Genomic DNA, 26129 nt, shown 5'->3' with positions numbered 1-26129 from the left:
CCTATTTGCAGGTAACTGTGGCTCTTGCGAAAGTAGAAAGAAGCTCATAGCTTTTCAAACGTTGTGGATTACTCACTTTTTGCCTAGATTCACTGAATGCATGAAAAGCTTCTCTAATATGAGTTGGTTTTGTCCGTTAATTGATTTTCTGCTTCCTAAAAATCAAGCTCTCAATCTTATTATATAAGTCTTTCTTGTGATAATTTTGAAAACTGTTTATTTTTCTTATCACAACTACAGATAATTCCACATTTGCATTTAACAAATTTCTGTGCTTTTAATAAGTTTCTGCATTTTAGCAGGGTTAATTACTCTATTGGAGAGTTGTGCCCATCAACACACAAGGTACTTTGTTTTTATAAGCTCAGCAAGCATATGTAATTTACTGACATTAACATAGTCTTATTAACCAATGATCTGTGTTATTTGGGCAGTGACCATTTATTTATACACCATTTTAAGACAATGCAAAAGACCATGTAATCCACTTTTTAAAACAGGTTAAAGTCACTTCCTTCCCCCAAATTTCTAGGACTTTCTGACTCACTGAGCTCTGCTTACCAAAAGTCCTTCCAATTAAATATTACAACTATTTCTTATTGACTTAAATTTTTCCCTGTATCATTTTCAAAGCGTCAAGCTAATCTCTTGTGTTTTTCTTAATCCCAAATTGTTTATCCTTAAAATTAATGCCTGGGCTCTATTTAAGAAAAGCTAAGTTCAACCGGTTTGTAGAGAATTTGGGGTGTAATTTACAAAGGCTATAAACTGAACTCTTTTTTTTAATATTTATTTATTTATTTATTTATTTGTTTGTTTTGTATACAATATTCTGTCTGTATATATGTCTGCAGGCCAGAAGAGGGTACCAGACCTCATTACAGATGGTTGCGAACCACCATGTGGTTGCTGGGAATTGAACTCAGGACCTTTGGAAGAGCAGGCAATACTCTTAACCTCTGAGCCATCTCTCCAGCCCTATAAACTGAACTCTTGAGCTAATGGCTATAAAAGCTATCACTGTTGTGTAACAAAATGAATGGTTTAATATTTGAACATATGCACGTGACAGTATATCTCATGAAAATGTTTAGTGCATCATTACATATGTTTATGTCTTTGGGAGCTATTTTGAAGGGCAACAAGTAGACTGAAGGCAGATCCACACCTCTTCTTCTGCTCTTCCAGTTCCAACTCCTGAACCCCAATCTCAACCCTAGCTCCATAGTAGAACACCTCCTTTTTCTCCCTGACCCCATCCTCAATGGGTCACAAAGATCTTCTCCTCCAACCTCCCTTTACCCAACTCCTCCCATTATCCCAGCCTCCAAAACCAGCAGACATTCCCTGGGAACACAGCAGCTGAGAGGACAGGAAACAGGTAAGCTAACTGAAGATCTTTGCCACTCCCTCCTCTCCTCCAAATCCCGTGCTGCAATCTCACCCCTAGTGCTGCAACAGAACCCCAGCTACAGTCCCCCCAATGTCTCCTGTGTCTCCTACAGACCACCCATCCTAGCTTCCCTCCTCCTGTGCCTCACTTTATCCCAGTCCCCAACTCGAGCACACACACACCCTGCTAACACAAGGACCACTCCTTCCAGGCAACAAGGAGGATGGAGGGACTTTGGAGATTCAACCTAGGTAGGTCTTCATGCATGCCAGACAAGCATATTATTTTTGAGTGATGCCTACATCCCTGTGAGACTTGCTTTTGTCTTTTTGGTTAAGAGCCTAGTCTTTAACAGCTGAGCCATCTCTACAGTCCTTTGTGGAACTTTTAAAAGACATCAAAGCTCTAAAGTTTGTACTGAATAAGCCGGTGGTTGACATAATAATGTCACTGGTTTTGTAATGTGAACCATTGATAGTTGTAGAGAAAATGCATTTCTCTGTTCTTTCATAAAACACTGTATTATGAAAAATTCAAATCAGAAAATAGGATGTGCAACTTTCCCTCTCTATTATATGTATATATGCATGAATCTAGCCATAGTTTTAATGTTTTCAAAATTTCATAATTCACTGTCTCATGGAGCAACTTGCCCTTTTCATTCCACATTGCGCGTTTCATACTTACCTGTATTACGTGCTCATTCTTTTCCTGGCCATTTTTAAAACTGCAAAGATACTTCATTTGATAAATAAGAGGTTCTCAATGCTTTTATTCATTTCCTGTCCATGAAACATTTTTAGGATGTTTCTCTTTTTTTACTCTCATAAGAAGTTTTTAACTGTCTCTTGAATGTCCGTGAGGTGTCTTTCGATTTGAAGTAATATTGCTGGGTTGTGGCATGTGCTGTTTCAATTCTATTAGCTTTCCAACTTTATACACCCACAAGTATATTTTATCATTCCTGTTCTCCACATACTGTAGTGCTCAGCTTTTGCGGGAGATCCTACCGCTCCTCCAGCCAATAGCCGCTGAGATACCAGCCCATTGGGGCGTGGTCTCTCTTTAAAAAAAAGCAGCGTCTTCCCTCCTTGCTCTCTCTTACTTCCTGCTCCGCTTCCCGCGACTAGACTCCTTCCTGATTGCGCAGAGGGCTGTTGTCTGGGACGGTGATCTGTAAGTTTTTTGCCCTTTAAATAAATACCACCCTATTAATCATAATTCCAAACTGCTGTGGGATTGTTTGTGACTTACGCCTTCACTCACCATTGTAAGATAGAGAAATCTTTTCAATGTTGTGGGTAAGAAATAATTAGTCATTGTGTTCTGATGTGCATTTCCTATTTATTAGTTAGGTTTAATATTCCATGTGTTTATTGAGCATATCCTTATCCTTACTCTGTTTAGTTGTTGGCCTTTTTCTATTGGCATGAAAGGTATTACCTATTCTATATATTAATCCCTTACTTGAAAATATTATTTCCTACTCCTCGACATGTCTTTTAGCTTTACTTAACACTTCCTTTGACCAGGCCTTTGTTCTTTAAATATACAACTGGGTAGAAGAGAGTGCATTCCCGTACAATCTACAATACTTATCATAAAAATATAATGAAGCAACTTGAAGTAAGACAGTAGGTTATAGTAACATGATTTCACATAAAATAAATTTGGGTGTTTGGTTACAAAGGTATAAGTGTTTTCAGCAAAAAAAAAAAATGTAACTTCACCAGACCATTAAAGAAAAATATAGCTGGGTGGTGGTGACACATGGCTTTAATCCCAGTACTGGAGAGGCAGAAGCAGGCTAATCTCTGTGAGTTTGAAGCAAGCCTGATCTGCAAAGTGAGTTTCAGGACAGGCAGGGCTGCACAGAGAAACCTTTTTTTTAAAAAAAAAGAGAAAAAAATATGAATATTAACATGTGCAATGTCCTGTGTTTAGTATTTAGTACTGCTCCCCAAATAAAAACTAAATAAAGGTACGGAAGGCCTGCACACAGCTAACAGTACTGTATTTTAGTATTGTTTGTTTGTTGGTGTATCTGTCTGTCTGTCTGTGTCTGTGTTTGAATGTCTGGATATGCACACATTTGCCACGCCACATATGCAGAGGCTTGAGGACTGCTAGTGGCAATCCATTCTTTATCTCCACTGTGTGGGTTCCAGGAACTGAACTCAGTTTATCAGGCTTGATAGTATTTGGTTTTACCCACTGAACCATCTAGCCAGCCCAGGAATATCTTTAAAATTTTAAAGTTTAAGAAATTAGCTTTCATATTATTTGTGCTTTTTCAGTGTGAGACAAGAAATTAAGAAAAATTCAGTATATTCCCTTTAAACTAAAAGAAAATCATATCCTAAGAAATGTCAGTGTTAATACCCTTATTGATAATTGTGCACCTTGGACATGTGATTTTTTTTACCTCTCCATTTTTCATATGTAAAGTGAGTAAATGTGGGCTCTAATATATATTCCACCTCCAAGTTGTGTGATATTTGAAACAGTGATGAAGGACTTGAAAGTATTCTTATTTCAAACTTTCGTTAAGAATTTCCCCAATTTCAAATCATGCAAATTCTCTCAAGAATTCCACTAGTATCTTAAGAAGGCTTCTTGGACACATCTACAGTCCCATGTGAACCTCAGAAGTCCTGGGTAGTTACAAACATTCTCCATAGGTGCTTTTGAAGGCTTCTCATACACACCTACGGTCCCATGTGAACCTCAGAAGTCCTGGGTAGTTACAAACATTTCCCATGGGTGCTTTTGAAATGCATAAGCCATGAAAAATCCTAATGTGAAAGAAAGACATGTTGGAGAGGATCACAGAGAGGATACTGAGGTTTGTTCAGGGGGGATATGTTCTAGAGTATTAGTACCATAGGTTGTTGATTTGTGTTCCCAAAACAAAGCCAGAAAAATATTTCTTTTTTAATAGGCTAGTATTTTATTCACAAAGTTTTTGTTTTGTTTTGAAGTTTTTACTTTTCGAGATTATAATAGAATTATATCATTTCTCGTTTTCCTTTTTTCCTTGCAACTTCTTTCTTGTACCCCCTCCCTTGTACTCCTCCCTTGTACCCCCTCCCTTGCTCTCTTTCAAATTTATGGAGTATCTTTCTTTAATTCTTAATTGTCATTAAACTTACCATGTTGGAGAGACTTCGTGGGTGTCAGCACAATGTCCCAGCACAATTTCTGTTCCTCTGGCTCTTTTCATCTTTCTGCCCCTTCTTCTGAAATGATTCCTGAGCTGTAGGTACAGAAGTTGTGTTTTAGATGAACCTATTGAGACTGGACTCCACACCTCTACATTTTGGTAAGGAAGTAAGGCTTATTATGTGTATATGGGCTTTTCAGTTATATGGTTTTCCTTGATATACATCCATCAACAATATCTTTGTATTTATACATGCCCTTTGTATTTATAACTAGTGTGCTTGAGCTCTCTCTCTCTCTCCCTCTCCCTCCTTCCCTTCCCCTCCCTTCCTCTTTCCTCTCCTTCCCTTCCCCCATCCTATGCAGATGTTAGAGTCCACAAGACAATACAATAAATGTATAGCTGACAGACCAATAGATTAACCCACAGGAAGTGTATATGTACATGTCTACATGGAAAACCCATTTTGCAGAGCTGTAAGAAAACTTGTTTTTTGGAAAAGTCACTCGTAATCTGTAAAAACCTTGTGAGGCCATGATTGTTCCCTTTGAAATGGGATTCATTCTCTGGGCAATGGAATAACCTCTTCATTCCCCAACACCATGAGGCCTAAAAGCAATAACATTCACTCTTTGTTCAACAGTCAAATTTACATGGAGACAATCCCAAAAACTTACTTGCTAGCAGACCACATTGAAATTTCTAGAAGACAGACACTGAGCAGGAAGGTAGCATGCCCTGCCCTTATACCAGATATAAGCCTGGCCATGGGTGAAGTCCAGACACAGGGACATTTAGTAACTTTATCTAATGATTTGAAATGTCAGGTATTTCCCCTTGGATGCTGGCTTTTTCCTGGGTGGTGTCACCTGTTCCTGTTTCTCAGGGCTGCTATATAGGATTCTATCTGCCCCTTTTTGTGATCCTGATATGCATGTGATATCATTGTTTTGACTATGGAATTTTCCGACTGTCTTTCAAAACTAAAAACCTCCTGGAGGTCACCCCTTATGCTGCTGCTTCTCCCTCTCTGCTTCTGCATTCAAAGGAATAAAGAACCTGCGGTGGTAACGTAAGTGACTTGGTTTATTTCATTTACCCTCAGATCCAACTAGCCAGTTGTCTCCTGCCATAGGGAATCTTTCTGGACCCTGAGCGGTCTAATTGGCTTAACCTCCAAAGAAACCTCGATATACAGAGATTTCTTAAACAGTTTCTCTGCTTTGTATTTTCCTAGTTCTTTCAGTTTGCAGTTGTGTCGCCCTTCTATTTGACAAAAGTCTGCTTTTGTTAAAGTTTAGTGGAGTGATATTCTTTGGTAAGACTTCTATGTAATGCTGCAACTGACATCCACTTTAGGTAATTGTGAAACCGACATTCCATGTCTGGAGGTAAAATACAGAATAGGAATTCCTATTACTTCACTAATACAATTTTTACAGTGGATTTAAGCTCCACAAGAACACTCCTTCTCACAGTTCCTCTTACCTGTGCTGCCCCCTCCCCTTTCCCTTCTTTCACCAGAAGAACCAGCTCATCAGACAAATGATGACTTCCCTTCAAGAATTAGTCACTTCATTCCTTTTATTTTTAAATATTATTTATGATGGGCAAGGATTTAATGTTTTGAAATAATATACAAACATTATTTGATGACTAAATTGAGCTAATTTTTGTGTGATGGAAAACACTTAAAATGTACTCTTATTTTCAAGAATATAATGTTACTTTGATAACCGTGTTGAACAATGTATTTCTTGAACTTACTACTCTGTCTAACTGAAAGTGCATCCTTTGAACAAAATCTCCCAACCCTACTACCAGGCTTGATAGCTATCATTCAACTCTGTGCTTATGTGACTTTAACATTTTAGATTGCATGTGTGAGATCATGCAACATGATCTAGTTCTTCATGTGCCTTACTATAATGTCTTCCAAGATCACTCATGGTAGCATAAATTTTAATATTTCCTTCATTTGGAAGATTGGGTGATGTTAAATTGTTTTATAGTTACTACATCTCCTTTATACATTCATCCATTTATGGACACCGGTTATTTCTGCATCTTGGCCATTGTAACTAGTGCTACAATGATCATGACAGTGGACTTATCTGATCTATTGATTTACTTTTCTTTGGATATAGATACAATAGGTGGATTACTAGATCATGCAGTAATTCTATTTTTTTGAGGAACTTCTGTGCTGTTTTACATAATGGTTATACTAATTTGCATTACCACCAACTATGTGCAAGAACTCACTTCTTTTCACATTCTAACTAATACATTTCATCTTTTTTGATATCAGATATAATTACAGATATGAGGTTATAATTTGTTGTCATTTTAATTTACATTTTCCAGATGACTGATGACATTGATCATTGTTTTCATAAGCTAGTAAGCCAATTGCATGTTTTTTTCTTGAGAAATGTTTTCTGTAGCAGAATAATAATAGTAGGTTCACTCTTGGTGGCCGTGAGCTCCCCAGTCATGGATTGTTGGCCATGATTATAGTACAAGGTATGCATTTCTTTCTGTAGAGCAGACCTTAAAGCCAATAAGGACTTATTCGTGGTATTTTAAATCCTAAAGAGGAGCAAAACTGATTTTGAGGGAGGGGGGTCAATCGCCAATGGCCTCCAAACTTGAAAGGATACTGACTTTTGTCAAATATATTTTTCTGTCTATTGAGATGAACTTATTTTTTTGTTAATATGGTGATTGTAGGTTTTCCTCTTAGATCCATGACTTCACCACCCCCCTGGTAATTGCCTAGATTTCCAGTACCAGGAATGTTTTTCCCTTATTGAGTTGCTATAAGTTAGATGCTGATTATCACAAAGATATGTATGCCACTTATGCCATGCTGGTCAATGTTGTGGGTAGAACTAACTGGGTGAGCATTGCCAGCCCAGGTGTGAAACTTTTATTTAAACTGTGATACATACACACAGACTTACATGTGTTACAGATATTTTTAGGTAGATAGTTAATGCTTCCTTATGACTTTTTTCAAACATCCTTATTGTTATTACATCCTTTTACTTATTCTGTATTTACCTCCTTTTCACTCTTTAATCAGAGTCACTCATTTTGCCATTTCTCCCTTTAAATCACTCGTAGCCTGCTATTTACCCCCTATCCCCACACCCGACCAGACAGCACTACTTTTTACCTTCCTGTGGCTATATACTCACATGGAAGATTTGGAGCTAGGAGCCCCAAATAAGAGAGAAAATATAGTAAGTGTCTTTCTGAGTCTGGTTACCTCACTCAGTATGATCTTTTGCTAGTTCAGCCCATTCATCTGCAACGTTCATGATTTCTTTTTTCTTTATGGCTGAATATCATATTCCTTAGTGTATATGCACCATATTTTCATTATCTATTCATCATTGAAGGACATTTACGTTGTTTTCTATTTCTTAGCTGTTGTGAACGAGCAACTGTGAGCATGGCTGAACAAGTATCCCTATCCACGGAGTAGAATGTCAAGTCCTTTCAGCCCAGGCCAAGATGATTTATATGGAAGATTTATTTTTTAGGATTTTGCAGATTCTCTGCATCAGTTTCTAGAGTTGCTAGGCCAGTTTGCAACCCCACCAAGAGTGAATGAGGTTCCTCTTTTTCTCACACCCTCTCCAAGATTTATTGTCTGTTGTTTTGTTAATCTTTGCCCTTCTGACTTGGCAACATGAAATCAGAAAGTTGTTTTGATTTCAATTTCCCTAACTGCCAGGAACAATCAACACTTTTTGAGATGTTTTTAGCCATTTTTTTATTTCTTCTTTTGTGAGCTCTCTCTTGAGATGTCAGGGCCATTTTTAATGGGTCATTGGATTGTTTCTGGGAGGGGTGATTTTTTGAGACAGAGTTTCTCTGTAGCTTTGGAGCCTGGCCTAGAACTAGCTCTTGTAGACTAGGCTGGCCTCGAACTCACAGATTTCCCTGTCTCTGCCTCCTAAGTGCTGGGATTAAAAGTGTGCATCTCCACTACCTGGCAAGGGTCATTGTACTTTTAACTTGGTTTTTTGGTACTTTATGTGTTCTGGACATTAATCACCTGTATGATGTGTAGCTGGCAAAGATTTTCTCCCATTCTGGGCTTCCTCTTATTCAACTGATTGCTTCTTTACCTGTGCAGAAGCTTATTAGTTTTATGAAGTCTCACTTGTAACTATCGGGAAAATGGAGTCCTATTCAGAAAGTCCTTTCCTTTATGTATATCATGTAGTGCATTGCCTATGTTCTCCTATGCCTATATCATGGAGTACACTGCCTATATTTTCCCACACTTTTATCATTTAGTGCACTACCTATGTTTTCCTACACCTATATCATGCAGGATACTATGTATGTTTTCCTACACCTATACCATGTAGTACACTGCCTATGTTTTCCCACACCTCTATCATGTAGTGCACTGCATTTGTTTTCTTCTAGCAGCTTCAGGGTTTCAGGTTTCACATTTGTGTTTGACTCATTTTTGGTGTTAGTTTTTGTGCAAGGTGATACATATTAGTCGAATTTCATTTTTCTGCCTTTGGAATCCAATTTTTCTAGCACCATTTGTTCAAGGTGCTTTCTTTTCTCCAGCAGATGTTTTTAGCATCTTTTTCAAATATTAAGTGGCTGGAGTTGTATACTCCTGCTCAGGCCTTTAATTTTGTTCCATTGGTCTACATGTCTGTTCTGTGACAGCTCTACTTTTTTTATAACTATGACTGTGTTTTATAGCTTGACATCTGAAATCATAATCTCCAGCATTGTTTTGTTTGCTCAGGATTGTTTTGGCTTTCTAGAATCTTTTGTGATTCCATATAAATTTTAGGATAGTTTTTTTTTCTATTTCTATGAAGAATGAGATGGAAATTTTGATTGGGATTACACTGAATTTATAAATAGGCTTAGACAGAATGGTAATTTTCAAAATATTATTTCTGTCAATCTTTGAGCAGGGATTTTTCCATTTTCTAGTGTGTGTCTGTGTCCCCTTTTTGCCATTTCTATCAGCCTGTGTTTGTGTTTCCTTTGGCATCACCCAGGCATTTGTTCTGCTTAGTTCCTTCTCCTTAGTTTCATTTAGCTCTTTCTTTGTGTCTTCTTTGAACTCCTTGAATTCTTTGATGAAGTGTGTGATTGTTCTTTTTAATTCTGTTTCTTGGGGTTAATCTAGGTAATTATTTTTTAAGTTCTTTAAAATTATTATTGAAAATAGATTCTTCTTTCATACAATATATCCCAAGAAATGGCTAAGCTGTTGAAGAGTAGGCTCACAACAAAAAATATAATCTAGGTGATTCTCGTTGGCAAAAATTTCTACAAAACTGGATGATTTTAAAGGGAGGTTAGCCAGTAAGCAGTACTCTGACATGGCTTCTGCATCACCTGTTGCCTGCTTGAGTAACTATCCTGACTTCCTTCAGTGATGAACTGTGGAAGTGTAAACCAAATAAATCCCCCCCACCCACAAAAAAAGAGGAGTTACTTTTTGGATCTTTCATACTATTTCTGTTTTTTAAATAAGATCCGGGCATGTGTACTTTTGTTAGTTCTGTGTGTCATATAGGCAGAGCAGCTTGGCGTAGAAGAGAGGATGTGCAGGTCAGGTTGGGGGCTAGAGGTTAGATATGGTTTATGTAGAATGAAGTAAAGTGGACAGAGGGGACTGAGCTGATGTACAAGATGTGAGTTGTGGGCTAAGTCTGGAGTTTGGGGGTAGATATGGGGGGTATGAGGGTGGTAAAAATATGTGGAGGGTAGAATCAGGTGAACTCACTAAACACCGGAGAAGCATGTACAGAATCTTGCTGTGTGGATAGGTTAGATGTGGCATGGGAGGGACCTGTGGGTCAGGGAGGCAGGGTGGCTCCTGGTGGAAGCCTAGAGGCTGAGAGTAGTGCAGAAAGGTGGCCAGACTAGGCTGGGTCACTTGATAGGGGACCCAGGGTATCTTGAGGTTGAGGAGAGAGCTTGGAAGGAAGAATCATGTGGACTCACCTTGCTGTAAGCTGGAGAAGGATGTGCCTCTCTTCAAGTGCTTACAGAATATATAACTTTACTCTCATTAACTCTTTGTGTTTTATCTATTGTTTCACTGACTTGATTATTTATTGGCATTTTCTTTTATACTTCAAGGAACAATTATTTAAAAATCTTCACCAGGTATACTATATTTCTTCATTTCTTTGGGACCTGTTTTTGTAGTTTTATTTTCTTCCTTTTACAAGCTTGAACTGTGAGGTAGTGTTTATATATTTGCAAAAATAGGCTTACTATACTGTTTATGATTTGAACTGTCATGGACCACCCTTCACCAATCAGTCAGTCCAAAGATTCTGGTCCTGGTATGATTAATGTGTCAGCTTGATGGAGTCCTCACGCAGGTTTGCTTGGTGTGTAGGTCAGCAGATTGATGATCTTGATTTCTGTGTCTTTGAGATTGCACTGACAGCCTGGAATCCTTGGCATAGACCATTCAGTTAGGTAGTCTTTGAAATTAAGTTGATCAGGTTCGACCTCTGTGGGCTCTAGGCTAAAGTGTAGATATATGCAAGTTGGGCCTCATATTAGGATGATTTTTATCCTGATTCTGAAAGTACCAGCTAGGTATTAGGATGAGATTTGTATTTTGATATACTACATCAAGCCAAGATCCCAAGTCCTGGGGAACTGGCTTAACGCTGAGATCTGTGTGTAACCTGCATCTATGGGCACTGTCCCAGCTCTGATGTCTGCAAAGATGGGTCCTGGCGCCGAGTCTACTAGAGCAGATTTAGGAACCCAAGTCGTCTTTATTTCTGGGCTGTAGACGTTATCACAGAAAGTGGGAGATCAAAGACTCATTGCAGGCCTAATATGTGTGCCCAGAGTAATGATTTGATTCCCCCCATACCTGAGCTGTTGAACTAATGTTGAGGCAAGTAAAAGGCCTGGATATTTAGGGACCAAAGTGGTTATGACTAGGGTCATCTGGATCTTAGAGTTAGAGAGACTGACCTGGCACAGGGCATTTGTGGATCCTGTATCTTATAGTTCTGGGCTGATGACTAGAACTTGAGTCTTGCTGGAGTAGCTCCTTGGGGGCCTTCCCGATGATGTGTTTTACTGAACCAGTCTTGATATTGGGATCTAGGGTAAAGTCTGATGCTCCCTTCTCTATCATTCCCCAGAAAAATGGTATCTTTCTCCATTCTGCTTTTGCTTGTTTAGGGGAAGGATGTTGGCAGTAATCTTAATATGGTTCCTCTTATTCTCTCCAATGAACTTTTGAATTTTTGTTTTATGCTAGTTGCTATAATTTCTCATCTTATTGCCTGATTGCTTGTGTAGTTACTTTTGTATGTAGACAGTTATTCGAATTCATTATCTGTGGGGATGTGAGTGCTTAAAAGTCCTACTCACAATCCTTCTCAGGTTTCTTACTTGACCAAACTTTCAAGTGCACTGCCATTCTCTTAGAAAGAGCTCTTTCTTTCCTTTTTTTTTTCTGCGAGGTTTTTGTCTCATCTGTTCTGACGGTTGGTAAACATATACCACAGCCATTCTGTAACATTCTTGGGGTAGGGACTAAACTTGAACTTGTAATACAAGTGTACCCCTTTGCCAATTGTAGCTGTAATCTTTCTACGACTTCTCTGCTCACGGCTTTGCTATATAAAGTATGAAATGAATAGCACTAACCGAAGATATAACTTCATTGTGTCTATCAAAACAAACTCTGTTTTCGTCCTATGCAAATAGCAGAAAACTTATTTGAAGGAACATGAAAGTGAGTAACCTTAAACATATGCCTTAGCGTTGTTTAAAGGCTGTGAAACCATGAATTTTCATTGTCACTCTGGTAGAACTCAGGACAGTAGCAGTGACAGCTATCCTGGCAGATGCAGAACTGGCATTGTTACTTTGAGTAGTGTAGTGGAAACTCTGTCCTTGACAGTATTATAGACGCTGTCTGCAGTGAGTATCCCAGAATCAGCACTTAAGAAACTGGTGACTGGTTCACTGTGTTTCCAACGGCCTCACATACATCAGCTCCTCTTCTGTAATGGAATAGCTAGTTAAGCTACCAGCAAAGAGGAAACCAACTGTAATTTTCTTGATCTCCAGATAATGAAAGCATTGTATCCCTCTTAATAAACTTAATAAAACTCTCATGAACATTTTCACTTGCTCCTTTTGCCACTTTTATCACGATTTTTGATGATCATCTGGAAGGAAATAAGAACTTACTTCCAGGCCATAATATTTCGAATAAAGGTTCGACCAGCCTTAGCTAATTAAAAACAGCTAAAATTCTTCTGATTTTTATGTCACACACAAGAGCGGTTAGAAACCTCCTATAACTGTGTACTCTATGGTGTGCTAAATATATATAAAATTAGTAGGTGAGCTTCTAATTCTGTGAAGTGAGAAGCAATGTACAAAATAAGGTTGTATACATGCCACAGTTCAATAAGTAATAGGAACTTCAAGTGCTTAGAGAATACAGATTAAGGTGAGGCCTTTGTAATGTCCAGTTATTGTTGGAGGCGTTTTAGTCTTGTTATCCCATTTACCAGCTCTCCTAAATCACACTTGCCAGATCTTGCAGCATACACTGTCTGCTACAGAAAATAGCAGATCTTTGAGAGTTTTTCACATTTACAAATTATTTTCAAAATGTGTATCTCTTGTTTTATACCTAATTGATACAGTTTTATGTGTGTTTTTTATCAGTTCTGTGACTAAAGATTGGAACCTTTTCTTATATTAACTTAGTTCCCTAAATATATATATTTTCTGTTTTTATAAAATTATTAAGTTTCATAAATGCTGATTTTTTTCCATTTTGTCCACTGTCATATTTCCTTGACAATTACTCAACAAATATCAGTTAGTTGAACAAAAATAGAATCATTCAAAGTTTACTTGATAGTGTTAGCCTAGGTACTGTTGGCAGGGAAAAATGAATACAGGTTATCTATCTCCTTTTCACTACTTTGCTATATATCTGATTATTTGATGATTATATTTTTCTTAGATTGTCTCATTTGGGTTCTACAAAGATTGTGAAGAAGCAACAGACAAAATGAATACATATACATCATACTGTTGAACAAAATGATGGTGACTATAAGTGCATATAGACAAAAGTTGTTGGTTAGGGTATTATGTTTCTATGTTACATATTTATTAGTGAATATTCATTGAAGAAATAATTTTTTTCATTATGATATTTCTATTCATGAGTAGAAAATACTTTGTTCATACTTCACCCCCCCTATTGCCCTCTCTTGCTGATCCCCTTCTTATTTTCAAATAGTCCCACTTTTCCTTCCTTTGTCATTATATATGATATATTATATATTTATATATTTGATATATAATATTTGTATATATTTATATGTGTATGTATATAAATATTACCTTTAGATCTAGATTGTGTATGGGAGAGAAAACAAGGTATACATCTATATACATATTTATTTATATACATATTTACATACATGTAGATATAAACATACTTATAAAATCTAGATTTGGGGCCTAGCAGATAGCTCAATAAATAAAGTACTTGCCATAGTAGCATGAGGACCTGAGTTTGGATCTCTAGCACCCATGTTAAAAGCTAGTTACACGTGCTTGGATCTTAGTCCTGAGGAGGCAGAGACAAGAATTCCTAGAGGTCCCTTGTCATCTAGCCTTGCAGAATTGATGAGTTCCAGATTCAGTGAGAGACACTGTCTCAAAAAATAAAGCGGTGGAAGTATGTTGGTACACACCTTTAATCCGCAAAGTCTTGAGACAGAGTGAAGCAGAATTTTGTGGGTTCGTGGCTAGCCTGGTCTACACAGTGAGTTAAGGAGAGTCAGGGCTACATAGAAAGACCTTGTCTGAAGAATAGAAGTGGTGAGTAGTAGAGGAGGACCCTAAACAACAGCATGCACATGCATGCACACAAACTCCATCACAAGCATCTGTCTTCATCTAGATTCTATAAAGAGAACAAATGTACAATAGTTATGTTCCAGAATTTGTCCTATTTCATTTAACATATCTATCTATTCACTGAAAATGATAGAATTTCATTATTTATGGTTGAATAAAACTCTGTCATGTATATATGCCACTTTTGTGTTTAAGATATCTCAGCTGGTGTAATAACTTGACTGTTGTCAATAGTTTTGCAATGACCATGGATGCGCAAGTATCTGTGTGGAATACTGCTTTTTAGATTACTTCAGTTCTAAAGGAACCATATAAAAGGATTGCATGGAAATTTTAGTTTTTTCCTTTTCAGAGGAATCTATCTATTTCAGCAGTGATTGTACTAATTTACTAATTCATGCCAGGACTGTCTCAGGATCCCTGCCCACTTCAGCCAGCATGTGGCCAACATTTGTTGCTGTTTGTTTTCTTGATGACAGCCACTCTGACCAAAGTGAGACAGGATCTCAGTATATTTTGATTAGTTGTTTCCTGATTTTTAAAAATATTTTCTTGGCCATTTTTACTGTTTCTTTTGAGAAGTTTCTGTTCAGTTCATTTGCCCTTATATTTATTAGATCACTTAATATTTTGCATGCTTATTTTTATGTTATTTATAATTTTAGATATCAATTCCTTGTGTGAATATATACCTGCCCAGTTTCCTCAGCACCATTTGTGGAAGGGGTATCCCTTCTTCAATGTATGCTTTGGGTACCTTTGTTCAAAATCAGATAGCTGTAACTGTAAAAATTTATTTCTGCGTCATTTGTTCTATTCCTTTGGTCAGTACATCTATTTTGTACTAGCACTGTGTTCTTTATGTTTTCATAGTTATTGTGGCTCTGTAGTATGATTTAGATGAGCTATTGTGGTCACCTCCAGCACTGCTTCTTCAAAAAAAATCTCTGTGGCATCATTCATGCTTCCAATCAAATCTTAGGGTTTTTTTTTCTGTTTCTTAAATTTTCATGGACAATTGTATTGACTCTAAATTCAGAATTAAAACAACATTATGCAATATTTTCACTCTTAAATTACTCTTATAATACATTGTTTGTATTAATGTTTTTGCACTCCTTAGACCACTAATTGTTCTTCTTTTGCACAAGACCTTATTGAAATAGTTATATAATTAATCAGTCCTTATACACTTATTCTTAATTGCTTTTGTTTATGCATGATCTTGTATTTGTTTGAATTTATTTTTTTCAGAAAATAATCTGTTATCCAGGCACACTTGCTCATAAAAGTGATATTCTTTAATAATAGAAAGACTTGAATGAAATATGAAAGTGTCCAATCGGCTTCTTGGGAATTTTCCCCTTCTTTTAGTAGGTTCAGTATTAGCCAAATATTTTATCCTATGTGCAGAAAGTTGCTGGTTTTGTCCATGATTCGTAGCATCCTTTCTTTTTAAAAATTGTTTTTATTGAGCTATATATTTTTCTCTGCTCTCCTCCCTTCCCCTTTCCTTCCTCCCTCTCCATGATTCTCATTCTCCCAATTTACTCAAGAGATCTTGTCTTTTTCTATTTCCCATGTAGATTAGATCCATGTATGTCTGTCTTAGGGTCCTTGTTGTTGTCTAGATTCTCTGGGATTGTAAACTGTTTTTCTTTGCTTTATATCTAAAAGCCACTTATGAGTGAGTACATATGATATTTGTCTTTTTGGGTCTGAGTTACCTCACATAATATGGTGTTTTCTAGATCCATCCATTTGCCCACAAATTTCAGGATGTCATTATTTTTTTCTACTGTGTAATACTCAATTGTGTAAATGTACCACTTTTTCGATTGAGGGGCATTTAGGCTGTTTCCAGGTTCTGGTTATGACAAATAATGCTGCTATAAACAAACTTGAGCACTGGTCCTTGTGGCATGATTGAGCTTCCTTTGGATATATACTCCAAAGTTGTATTGCTGGGTCTTTAGATAGGTTGTTTCCCTATTTTCTGAGAAATCTCCATACTGATATCCAAAGTGGCTGTGCCAGTTTGCACTCCCACCAGCAATGGTTGCTCAGCCATTAAAGGCTAGACTCACAACCAAAAATATAAGAGCATCCTTTCTTTAAAAGATGATGCATTATTGGATGCTTTCTTCTGGTGTCTGTGGACACATGCACAATGTGGTGCATAGACATACATGCAAACAAAACACCTCTTCACATAAAATAAAAATAAATCTTAAAGTAATTTAAGTCACTTAGCTTCTCTTACCTTTAGGGTTCTGTATTTAAACTGTTTGAGATTGTCTTCTTTGCTCACTTTAGAGAGTAGCTCTGACGTAGGTGTGAAGGAAAGTTAAAAAGACAGTAGTGATGGCTGAGCGTAAGTTGTTTTAGAATATTGTAATGAAACATCAATTTAATTGTAGCAGTGAATGAATGCTCCTAGTTTTGCAGCTGCTTCGTGTTTATACACAACTTGTATACAAGTCCCAGCATATTAGTGAATCTGACATGACAGTACATTTGATAATACAGCTCACCTCTATGCTGAAGGGTAAGAGCAGCATTTTTTTTAAAATAAGGCTGCTTGCTAGAAGGTATCTGGGAAGCAGCTATAGATGTATTGCCATTTGGAGCCAAATCATTTTGTTGACCACAAGGCAGAATGGTAGCAAGCTCAGATGGGAGAACTGTAGTCATTATCCAAAGGTCAGACTTGATAAGCAGACTCTGCTGTTTCTTCCCCTAACTCGCATATGTCTGGAAGGGCCACGGGGTAGCAGAGGGAGCCAGAAATTTCACTGTCAAAAACATTTAAGAAGTTTTCTATAAACAGTCCTGGTTATATTGTGTGCTGAATAACAGAATTGTCTTCAAGGAGTTCTTAGTCTAAGGAAGTAAAGCAGCTGCAGGAGCTTCAGGCAGAGCCAACATCTGTCATGATTCTTGCCTCAATCTAAGAACTCCTTAAATGTCACTTGAATGAGTACGTGAATGAATAGGTGGACAGACATAAAATAATCGAACAATAACCTTTGAAAGGTCATTCCTCAGAATTGCTTTCGTAGAAACATGAAGTGACATCTTGAAAGCATTTAGGAATATAACTAAGTTATGCGTCCTTTTCCACTTATATGAAATCTGAACACCTGAAACTCAGATTAACTGTGAGGAATAAATTATTTTTTCTAATTTGTATAAGAAACTAAAGCAAAACTTAAAATTAGTAATTCCATCTCTCTTATATGAAGTCATACCCAGACTAATTACTTTATTATTAAGTTATGAGTTCTAATGAATAATTTATCATGTTTTTAATCTACCTGATTTATTTCCTATCTAGATATCCTGAAGGTTGTGTTTATGCTTTCTCTTTCATCATTGGTGAACTACACATCAGTAAAAATCATTTTTTCACAGTTCAGGCAGCATAGTACAGTAGGGACTCTCGGTCTTCTACATTTCATATCATGACCTAGTGCAAGTTGCTGAACTTCTGATCTACAGTTTTCTTCAGCAGCAAGCAATTGACATTGATTTTTCCCCTGCCATAGGCATGTTGCGAAACAATTGATAAGCTCTAATGATCTATAATGATAGCAGATACTTTTAGACTTAAAAATAATTTTTTCATTGCTCAACGTCTTTGGTTTATGGCATTTCAATATTGAAGGCCGTGTGCAATCCCTGAATTTTCACCACTGTTCTAAGATTTTATAGTATTAAAGTCTTGAACTCATAGTAGCTATGACTGCCTATATGATTCTTATACAATATTGGGTCCATCAACATTTCCTCGTGGAGGAGGAAGGGCTCATGAGACCCCCACCTTTGTGGAGGGCTTACAAGCACTGAATGGTTGCTAAAGGGGGAAGAGACATTTTCTTCAGTGCTGTAGCCACTAGTAAGTTGCCCAGGCTTCTGTAAGCAACCCTAATGAAAATCAGTGGACTACATAGGCACACATACATATGAACGCACGCACACACACATACACACTCAAGTGAGGCTAGTTGAGAAGAGCATAATCAGGAAAAATGGGAAGAGTACAAGAGAGGCTAATAGGGTTTATGATCAACGTGTGTTGTATACATTTGTGGAAATTGTATAAAAACCCACCATTATGTATAATTAATGTATGTTAATAAAAATTTTTAAAAATAAAAAATTGCTCAAAATTATATTTCATATCATAGTTGACAAGATTATAAGGCATAGTTAATACTCTTTTGATTGTACTACTCAGTTGAAGACTTCTCTAAATTTCATAAATGGCATATACTATGTCCTGCTCTGTGTTACACTGATCTAAGTGGATTTGTTTCATTGATGGACCCTCATAGCAATTGACATGTGCCCTAGTTATTAAAAGCTTTGCTGCAATATAATTGTCTCTCTTACTCAACTACAAAATGACCATTTACATTTGGAGGATCCTTGTAAACACAAATCTCTTCACTCTCCTCCAAAATATAGCTGTGTTTCAAAGCAATAAACAAGCTGCAATACTAGATGGGATTGTAAATTTGTCACCAAATGTTCAAATCAGATTGTCACAGAAGCCCAATCCCATCTCCAAGAGGAAGACAACTATTAAGAATGGGCTTTAGAAAAAGATATTATGTAGATGTGCTAAAATAGGAAACATAAACTGATTAGGCAAAGTTCCAAAGATTCATTAGTTTATTAAACTAGATTGAAAGGAATGTTTGAGAGATTTAAATAAATTAACCTTTAATGAGTACCCAGGGGCTAAGGAAAAAGAATGACAGAGGATTAGGAGTATTTTGTGTAATTTTTGCATAATGCACACTGATTAGTTTTTTTTTCTGAACGCTCATTGCTGTATAACAATACTAATAAATAAAATAGATTAAATCTAAAACATCTCTTGATTGTAATTGTTGCCTCCTCTTATGTGTACATAGATGCTGTGGTTGCCTTTAATAGCAATCCTGTAAGCTTGGCAGAGGGAAACAGGAATTTTTGTGTTTACGTCATTACATTTTGAAATGTCTCATATGTGACCAATGCTATGCTCAATTAGAATAATTTATTCCTGCTGTTCTGGACACGCTTTTAGCATTTCAGCATTAGATTCTTAATATTAATTGTGGCAAGTTAGATAGAAGGTATATTGGCATTTAAACATCATTAAAAAAACTTATTTCTTTGTGCACCTTACCAAGTTCCGACTTATGATTAGCAAAATTCTTACGGATATCCTTTTTTTGAAGCTGTATTAGAATTCCTTTGATTTTTTTTTCGTAGTGTCTTAACTGTACTACCATTCAATCATGAACTGGCTGCTACATAAGTGTTATGTAAGTGGTCATAGGACGACTTCTTAGTCCTCCTGCTGTTTCAAGCCCCTTTCACTGGAATTGATTTCGGTTTTCTATTGATGTCTTCCGCTTAGCTTTTTTCTAAAGTTCAGAGGTAGGAGACCCCATTTTTCATATGACAAAACTGATCAGGAATTGCTCATACTTTGTTGCCCAATGAGTTGAAACAGCAGACATGAGCAGCTATTGTCCAATGAGTTGAAACAGCAGACATGAGCAGCTATTGTCCAATGAGTTGAAACAGCAGACATGAGCAGCTATTGTCCTTGTGAAGCATTCTTCCACTCTACTTCTCTTCCTCCTTTGATTTTTTTTTTACCAGACTATTTATAAAGTTCAGTGAGATCACTGAGGTAAACATATACATAAACTGTATTGCAGAGTTATTTTTATCAAGTACACTTGTAGTTCGGATGCAGTGTCTTCCAACATTTTGCATGATATTGCACGTTCAGTAAAGAAAATCAAGTTCTACTTCAAGACAGGAGGATTGATTGACCTAGAGTTGCAAAGAACATGAGATTCAAGGCCAGTTCCCAAAGGCAGCTTGGACTCTTTCCCTGGAAATGAAAACACTGACATAGTATTGCTAAAATAGTTTAGCTAATTGTCCAAGAGGAAAGGAAAAGACCTCAATCCTGAAAGAATACTTTGCCTAATTTTTCTTTGACACTTCAGTTTGTTTTGGTTTTGCCATTAATCCTTCTTTCTTTCCAAATTGCAAACTTGAAAAGCCTCATAAACTAGACAGGTTTAGGTCTAATGCATTTATGTCAGACAACCAGTATCATCTCATGCCCGTTGTAGGGAATGAATAAGTGAACTTCTAAGTGTTTTCTGGTTTCAACTTTAAAAGAAAATGAAAGATTGAGATCTTCATTTTCTGGCCTTAAATTAGAAAAAACATTTAGACAGGACGTTCTCATTTCTGCCTGTGCTTTAGAGTCCCCTGGTGCATATTTAAGCTCCACCCTGACCATTTTTGTGGTGTGTGTGTGTGTGTGTGTGTAAATTGGTGTTCTTCAAAAAATCCCCCCAAGTGATTTTGTAGCCAGGAATGAATCATTTTGTGTTAAAGTCTAGGGACTAATGTCTGGGGACACCCCTAATAAATCTAAAGACTGGATTGAGGCAAATAAAGAGGTGGCAAAAATGAAAAGATTATGGGACTTGCTTTTGTTTCTGTTTGCTTTATAATAAACCATATTTAGTCACATATGTGCCAAAGTCCATCCACCATTGCCATTCAAAAAACCAAGGAAGTGGCCCTTAATAAAATAGATTTAATAAACATCAGCTATGATTGGCATCTGCCCAGGTTGCCACTGTAGAGTTAGGTTTTCAAAGCCTGGGTTCATTCTTACTTTATTTCCTCCTTTCCCTCCATCTTCCTAGGCAAGTGCCCAGTTTCCACAAATCTTAGCTTGTGAATGTAACCAATCCAAATCTGTTTCCAAAGAATGTTTTCCTAAGCTTAAGGAGCAGGACTTTTTTTTAAAAAAAAAAAAAAAAACCTAAAATGAAAATCTTAGTGGAAGATTTCAGTGGATTCTATTGAGAAGGAAATGAAAATGACCTAATACGAAGTAATGCCCTGTCTTTTGGTTCTCACTACAAGGTCCCAGTGACATTATTTGGGCTTGGATGTTTAGGTCTTTTCAGTCACTGATGTCCTAGAGGTACTTTTGGAAAGTTTCTGTGCTTTTACAGCCAGACTTGGTTTGGTACATTAGCTTCATCTATTTAGTTGAATCAATTGTGCTGTACACCTGCTGCTTCTGGGTTACCTCACATTCTTATGTGCAAAAAATCTAGGCAGTGTTTAAATCAATCTGCTATGATGTCTCATGATTCTAAAGCCTACCCAGTGATATTCTGTTGCAGGGGACACTCTTAAGTTGTGAGTCCTTGTGGGATTTAGTCAACCATGGTATTTTGGCATTCTGGTATTGAGTGATGTGATTCAATCCATCACTTTGCAGTCTCCTAGGAACCTCAGTGTTCTCTGTTAGTTGTCTCAGAACAGTTTCCTGACATGAATTTACTTTAAATTTAAAGATGATTACAGTACTTCTTCTTCAGTAGACAATTACATTGCTATATTCTTTGGCAGGAAGAAAACCATCATAGCATTATTTTCAAGTTATCCTTGAGTGTTATTAAAAGAAAAATTGTCAGTTTATTCCAACAGAGTATAATATCAAAAAGAACTACTATTAAAATGCTGTATTTGCTAATAAGACCATTTGGGAAGAGGAGAGAAGGAAATAGTTTGAAGAGAGAGAGAGCAAAGGAATCTATTAAGTATTACTGACCTTCAAAGACAACTTTGTTGGGGAATGCTATACACAAAATAAACCAACTCTACAACCTATTATTAAAATGCTCTTTCCTCTCCTTAGCCCAATAGTTTATCCTGCCTCTTACAATATTATACTTTTTATTCTGGATGGATTTGTGTCTTTTGACAGACTGTGTTAGGATACATACTAAAGGTCAAGTGCAAGCCATTCCTGGTATTCTTGGCAGCCTTTATCCTATGATAAATAAAGACTGAAAGCAGCTTTATTTTACAGCATAGTCATATAGATATGCCTCTCGATGAAATGTGCTTTTTCTCCTACTGATAGCCACAAAGGTTGCAGCTTTTATATGTTTGAGGTATATGTATCTTTTGTGTGCATGGCAAATGCCAGGGCACATCTGTTGTTATCAGGGTTGGGTTCTTTTCTTTCCACTGTGGGTACCAGGAATCGAATTTAGTTCATCAGGTTTGAAAACCAAGCTCTTCTTCCCACAAGCCACCTTGCCAACCTAGGTTTCAATTTTTAGGATTCAAGGGTTTTTAATTGAGTCGTTCTGTCTCAAATCCAAGATCCAGTCAGTGGATTGGATGTTTCTAAAGATGATTCTTCTTTATAAATATTTCTGAAACCCATTCCACTGAGTACTTGCTACTGCCATATTTCCACAATATGACGGTTGTTTTTCAAAATTGTCTTTCTACCTGTAGTGCTTTCTAATTTTCATTACATCCTTCATCTTGGTATCAGATGGCATAGGTCCAATGTCACAGTGCCCACCTAGAACACATACAGATATCCAAAATGAATTCAGATGGCCTGCTTTAAATGTTCTGAGAAGCCGGGCGGTGGTGGCGCACGCCTTTAATCCCAGCACTTGGGAGGCAGAGGCAGGCGGATCTCTGTGAGTTCGAGACCAGCCTGGTCTACAAGAGCTAGTTCCAGGACAGGCTCCAAAACCACAGAGAAACCCTGTCTCGAAAAACCAAAAAAAAAAAAAAAACCAAAACATGTTCTGAGAAAATACTCAGCGAAGAGAACCTTCAAGGGTGAGGGAAACTTCACTAGAGAGGTGATGTGTGGGGGGTTTAGAAAGGCAAATAACACTCTCCAAGTGGATAAAAGGGAACACTGATTTTTCAGGCAGGGAATGTAAACACAGAAAAACATGGACATGAATGTGATTAGTATTTTTGAGGAATTTTGAGAAAGTTAGACATGAATGACCCAGGTTACTTAGGGAAAGGAGAAGGAGGTGAATCTAATGTACAATGCAGTCCAGATTGTATTTATGCTGGCCTTCCTTTCTGGCTCTGGTCTCCTTGAGGAAACAGACTATCTTATCATATCATAAACTCCTCAGGCCTTGCATACTGATGGACACACAGAATTGTTTTAATGAATTGGGTGAATGAGCAGGCAGACAATGGGTCCATATTAATTCATTAGCTCATTTATTCCAATACATATCGCATACCTCAATTAGACTTCAGGCAGAATAAAATTTCCCACTCTTTTATACAACAGCAGTTGTACTACTCACTTCAAAGGTAAATTGCTCTTTTCTTTTTTTACAAGCTTCTCTTAATAAAGTTCTGCTTTCTTCCCAAGAATCACAGTCTAGCTTCTGCAGAAATGAATTTAACTTCTGCTCTGGCAGTGACTTCACTAAAGGAGTTATCACTTGTCAGCTCCCATATTGATGATACTCTTGAGATGAAGTAGTTATAGGGAGGTATGGATCTCTAAAGATGCATTAGTATATTATGGGAATCTCTGTTTCTTCCTGTGTGTTTAATTCCACAGTCAACAAGAGCCATTTATTGTACATATTTGAAAAATGAATCCAAATGGTGATCAAAGATAAGGGATGCAGAAGGCATACCTCCAGAGCATCAGTGAAAGAGTATAGCAAAAGTTAATGGTGGATGTGGGGAGGATAAAACTTTTGAGAATGTAAATGAAGATTTACCATATTTATGCAGTTCTATCTTTAGGGAACGCTAAATCACAAACTCATCATTGGTTAATTAGGAGGAAATTAAAATTGTAGCATAGTGATTGGATAAATAGTTAATGACAGCCAAATATGTGAGGGAAAGAAATCTGGTGAAATTCATATTTTTTTAGAAAGCAAAGATTGAGATGTTTTTCATGCAGTGCGCCTCTCATAAAGGATACCAATATCCCTCTAGCATTAATTGATGAAATGAACTCTCCAAAGATCAGAAGAGTTCCAGCTCACTTTCCCTTTCAAAGCATCTTACACTGAAATCCAGATTTATCTGACAGCAAGTTCAATTTCATTCACTCACAGGATGTGAAATTATGTTGCTGAAAGTTGTTTACAACTTATTTACTGGCATCTTAAGAATCTGTTAGGGGAAGTTGGTGTTCTCTGTGTATTGTAACTGTTCCTATTGAAAGGGCTGGCTCAGCCTAGGCTCTTGACCAGATCTAGCTGATGAGCTAGTTTTCAAAACTGTCGAAGTAGGTTTTGCAGTGAAAACTCTGCTTGCTTTTGATAATTGCCTCGGCTTTATGAAATCAATCCGCCTGAAGGGAAGACCTCATTACAGATCTGACAAGGTAGACTCCAGTTTCAATACCAGAACAACAACTCTCTGCCCTCAGGTTCAGAAATCTGCCATTATCTGTTTTATCAAACCAGAGAAACTCAAAATACAGTGGCTCTGAGCACATTAGCAAACATGAACTAAGCAGATAACCTGGTGGTCACTGTGTTAAAAACTTGCCCTTTCCTGTTACTCGGGTGGAAAGTTGGTCAACAAGAATTGCTGCTGACTTCAAGCCAGCTCAGAGCTGCACTGACGAATCACCATCTTTCTGTACCAGCTCCCAAAGATGTACAGAGACCAGTGGGTACCTAAACTGTTCCCTGGGGCTAACCTACAGCAAACTTTGGACCAATGTTATCAGTTCTTCTGCGGAATGCCAGACTTTAAAGAAAATGATAGATTACCCATCTACCATCTGTCACTTTGAACTGTTCTATCAAATCAAACATTTTTTGAGCCTTGTTTTCATTGAGTAATGTGATTTTGCTGTGTTTCCCAGCATTAAATTGTATAAAGGAAAAGAGTTCTGAGGCATTCTTCTTCTGAAAGGGAGAGATCTGTCTTTGTTTTTCCTACTCAGGAAACTTAAGCACCTTAATGGATTTAGTTCAGACTCACTCAAATAATTCACCATTACCAGGCTTGTGGATGTCAGCCCCACAGGAAAAGCACAGACAATACCCCAAGTTAAGGGAAATAGGGATTTAGAGAAATTATTCTTGTCCATCACAGCTCCACTGCCACTCCAGTGTTGCATTAGTATAGCATCCTATCTAAAGATACCACTTAATACAGCTTTGGGACAAGGCATTTTAGTTGTAATTTATTCTTACATTTTTGAAAGTCCATGGTGATGATAGGAATGATCTAAAGGTATTACAAGCCCCAAACAGTCATATTTTCAGATTCTTTACTAATGATTTGCTTTAATCACTACATATTACCTGGAAAAATTCATTAGAAGAGCACAAGACTCTCTCAGTCCTTCAAAGGAATTAGTCTGGAGGTGTGACTCCACACTATACTACAAATGGTTCTAATTCAATTTGTGAGGCAAAGTCATATAAATTCCTGCTGATTTAAAAGACCATGTTAGTTACTTTTCTTGTTGCTGTGAGAAAATACTGGGCAAAACACAACTTAGAGGAGGAAGGCTTTACTTTGGCTAATGGTTGGTGGTTGCAGCCCATCATAATGGTGACAGCATTGAACATGAATGGAAGTGCCTGGTCTCGTTGCATGTGTAGTCAGGGGGCAGAGAGAGATGAATGCTGGTATTCAACTAAGTCTCTCATTTTTATTCAGTGCAGAGCCATGGACCATGTAATAATTATGCTCACATTTCAGGGTACGTATTCCCTCATCAGTTGAAGCTCTCTAGAAATGCCGTCACAGATATGCTCAAAGATTTGTCTT

At 37.2% G+C, this 26129-nt stretch overlaps 1 protein-coding gene across 7 annotated transcripts in view; it reads left to right on the top strand.

Moving 5' to 3' along the window:
• The window catches only part of Enox2 (ecto-NOX disulfide-thiol exchanger 2), a 279678-nt gene that overhangs the window by 81967 nt on the left and 171582 nt on the right, over positions 1-26129 (top strand). The window contains exon 1 of one of the 7 annotated variants that reach the window (XM_075957590.1): positions 24913-25013. The exons of the other annotated variants lie outside the window; for them this stretch is intronic. The gene's annotated coding sequence lies outside the window, so the exon portion shown is untranslated. Of the gene's footprint in view, positions 1-24912; positions 25014-26129 lie in introns of those variants that run through there. 7 annotated transcript variants of the gene reach the window in all.

This window comes from Microtus pennsylvanicus, chromosome X, assembly GCF_037038515.1.
Source record: "Microtus pennsylvanicus isolate mMicPen1 chromosome X, mMicPen1.hap1, whole genome shotgun sequence".
In the NCBI taxonomy this organism is placed as follows: domain Eukaryota; kingdom Metazoa; phylum Chordata; class Mammalia; order Rodentia; family Cricetidae; genus Microtus; species Microtus pennsylvanicus.
Note: the sequence above shows the minus strand (reverse complement) of the source record. Positions and strands in the feature narration are given on the sequence as shown.